The 2,983-nt window shown below is 60.8% G+C and overlaps 1 pseudogene; it reads right to left on the reverse strand.

Annotated features, from left to right (window-relative positions):
• Window positions 1-154: 154 nt before the first annotated feature.
• LOC103253001 lies at window positions 155-2,081 on the reverse strand (annotated as a pseudogene).
• Between the last annotated feature and the right edge of the window lie 902 nt (window positions 2,082-2,983).

A 2,983-nucleotide genomic window follows, 5' to 3' on the forward strand; every position in this document is an offset into this window, starting at 1 on the left:
AAAGAGGACAGGCAGGACATGCACACCACAGCCCAGCAGGTGGTGGGGGGGAGTACTGGGCTGACCTCAGCCAGACCTCAGGGCCTGGGGTGGGGCTGAGGGTGGAGGAGGAAAAAGCCAGTGTGAGATCTGTAAGCTCTGGGTGCGCTGGAGCTCAGGCACTCGTGGCCTCGGCACCCTGTCCACAGTCCAGGGCCCCCTCGGCCTTGCTGGCCAGGCTGTAGTAACAGGTTCACATGCGCTGCTCCCCCGTCAGGAAGTCTGGACGGTCCTTCCACCTGCAGGAGTAGACCCAGGCCACTGACCACACTCCCAGGGGCCTGGCTTCAGGCAGAGGGTGGGCATTCATGGGGTTTGGCTTGGCAGGACACTGGGTGGAGGGGTCTCGGGGGGGTGGAAATGCCGAATCTCAGCAGTGCCATCCAACCTGCTAGAAGCAGCCGACCTATGGGGCACAGGGACAAGCCAAAGTGGAGTGTGGACCTGTGAGGACTTAGAGGATTGGGCTGCGTGGGTGTTAGAGTAACAACTAATCCTCCAGGGGGACCTGGGACATTGAATGCTGAAGTACTGACTGAGGCTGAGGCCCAGGGCATTTGTGCACACACGAGGGTGTGTGTGGGGCTCGTAATGAAGCAGAAGCCTGGTGCTGTGGGCAGGTCTGGGGGATGGGGAATCAGAGTGTTGGCAGTACTGCGTGTGGGATGGCTCTGGACTGTGTTGGGTGCTAGGAGCTGGCCTCCTGGGGTGCTAGGGTGTTGGGTGTTTCCTGATGGAGGCTGGAGTACTTCACGTTGGGGTAGGATGGACTGACCAGTTAGACCTGCTTGTCGGACTGCTTGGTGTTTCAGTGTCGATGCCATGCATGTTGGCCGTTGGGGTACCAAACATTGGGATGGCCACACACTGCATGGCCACTGTGCGGTGTCAGCCTGCTTGGGTGCACATTGCCTGTTGTCTGGTAGAAAGTCGGGGTGTGGATGGATGATGCCAGGAATTGGCATGTTCGAGGGCTAGGCTTCAACCAGGCAGAGGTGGGGGTTATATACATCAAGTACCTGGGTACCTCGGGGTTGGCCTGCTCGGTAGTTAGGTGTTGGTGTTGGTTGGTGAGTGACTGAGGTGACAGATGCTGGAGAATAACCCTCCTCCCTGGACACTGGGATCACACGCTGAACAGCAGAACATGGACTCATCTGAGTGTTGCAGGACCATGTGTTGGGTGTTGGCTGGGGGGCTGGAGCTCAGGTCTGCAGGCATGTGGTGGGGACACTGCCGTCCGAGCACTGAGGGTCAGTGTGCAGGAGAGCTGGGAGGGGGCAGGAGGACTACTGGGAAGAACAGAGTGAGGGTCTTCGGGTAGGATGGCCTTGGGTAGTTACCTCAACGCTGACTGGCCATGGCCTCCTACCCCGGGCCCAGGGGGCCAGTTCAGCGGGCTCCTCTCCCAGCCTGGGCACTCACTTGTAGGTCCAGCAGTCGCTCATGAGCGTGTACATTTCGGGTAGATACTCTGGCGGGCACTCCATCCGCTTGCCTTGCTCAATGAAGGCCATGACCTCCGGCTGCTTCATCTTCTGCTCAAGCCAGGGCGGAGACACCTGTGAGCCACCGTGGCGGCCCGCTCCTGCGCGCGCGCCCGCCTTGTAGGGCTTCTGGCCATAGGACAAGGCCTCCCACATGGTGACGCCTAGCTCCAGACGTCACTGCGGCTGGAGAACTTGCGGAAGTTGATGCACTCCGGCGCGTACCACTTGAGCGGCCACTTCCCCATGGAGCGGGCCTGGGGAGAGGAGACGCTGCCGGGGCAGGGCTCGGGGACCCTGACCCCCCACCCCATCCTGGGCAGCACGGGGCGGGGCCTCACGGTATAGTAGCTGTCGTCGGCACCCAGCGCCTTGGAAAGGCCGAAGTCGCTGATCTTGGCGTAGTGCCGGTTGACCAGCAGGACGCTGCGGGCCGCCAGGTCGCAGTGCACGAAGTTCTCCTCCAGGTACTTCATGCCCCTGAACACCTGGTGCAGCAGCTCCGCCACGTTGCTGATGGGGGGGTCTCCTCCCGGGGGGGCAAGGTGGGGCAAGCTGGGAGAAGACAGCCAGGGGGGCCAGAACCCACTTCTGTGTGTGGGCCAGCGTACCAGTTGCTCAACAGACGCTTCCTGGGCACCTACTATGTGCCAGGCCCAGGGCCAGGGACACATCCACAAACAAGACAGGCAAAACCCCTTCTCTCATCCAGTCCTTGAGGGCCTCCCCTGTGCTACCCTTCCCAAGTCTGCACGTCCCTCACAACCTCAATGTGCCCACAGAGGGTCTTGCAGACTCTCAGAGATCACACAGCCTGCTTGTGCATGCACACACATGCACCTGTGCCCAACTGCCCACCCAGTCCTCTCCTCAATTCTGATCTTCTATGATTCAGCCCTCAGCTCCTTCCTCTCAGGCCCTATTTGTCAGCAAACCCTGGCAGCTCTGCCAGGACCTTCCCAGAACCCTCTGCTTCTGCCGCCCCCTCCCCCCCGCTGACCACAGGCCCACAGTCCTGGCCTCCACCCCAGTCAGGGCCCGCTCCTCCTCTGCTCACAACCTGCCAGGTCCCCACCTCACTCAAGGTGAAAATCCAAGTCCTCCTCATGGCCCACAAGGCTCTGTCTGCCTCTGCGCCCCCCTGCCTGCCTTGGGTCCCTGCCCATCCAGGGATCCTGCCTGGAATGTCCGTGTCCTAGTTTGTGCTTGATGTTCTCCCCCAGCTTGCTCAGCCTCACCTGCCCACTGTGCCTCCCCACCTCGGGACTCCCAACCCCTGAGGTGCTGTGCGCCTGGTCTCCCAACACACTCAGCATCTGATCATGACTACTACTTATCGCCCCTTCTCTCAGGAGAACCCAGGGCACGGCATGTTGCCGCTTTCATTTACTGATGAGGCCCAAGTGCCCGTCATCATTCCTGTCACAGAAAAACTGCCCCACATACACCTGCCAAGT

This window comes from Carlito syrichta, unplaced genomic scaffold (genome assembly GCF_000164805.1).
Source record: "Carlito syrichta isolate Samal-C Ts95f unplaced genomic scaffold, Tarsius_syrichta-2.0.1 Scaffold189682, whole genome shotgun sequence".
Lineage (NCBI taxonomy): Eukaryota > Metazoa > Chordata > Mammalia > Primates > Tarsiidae > Carlito > Carlito syrichta.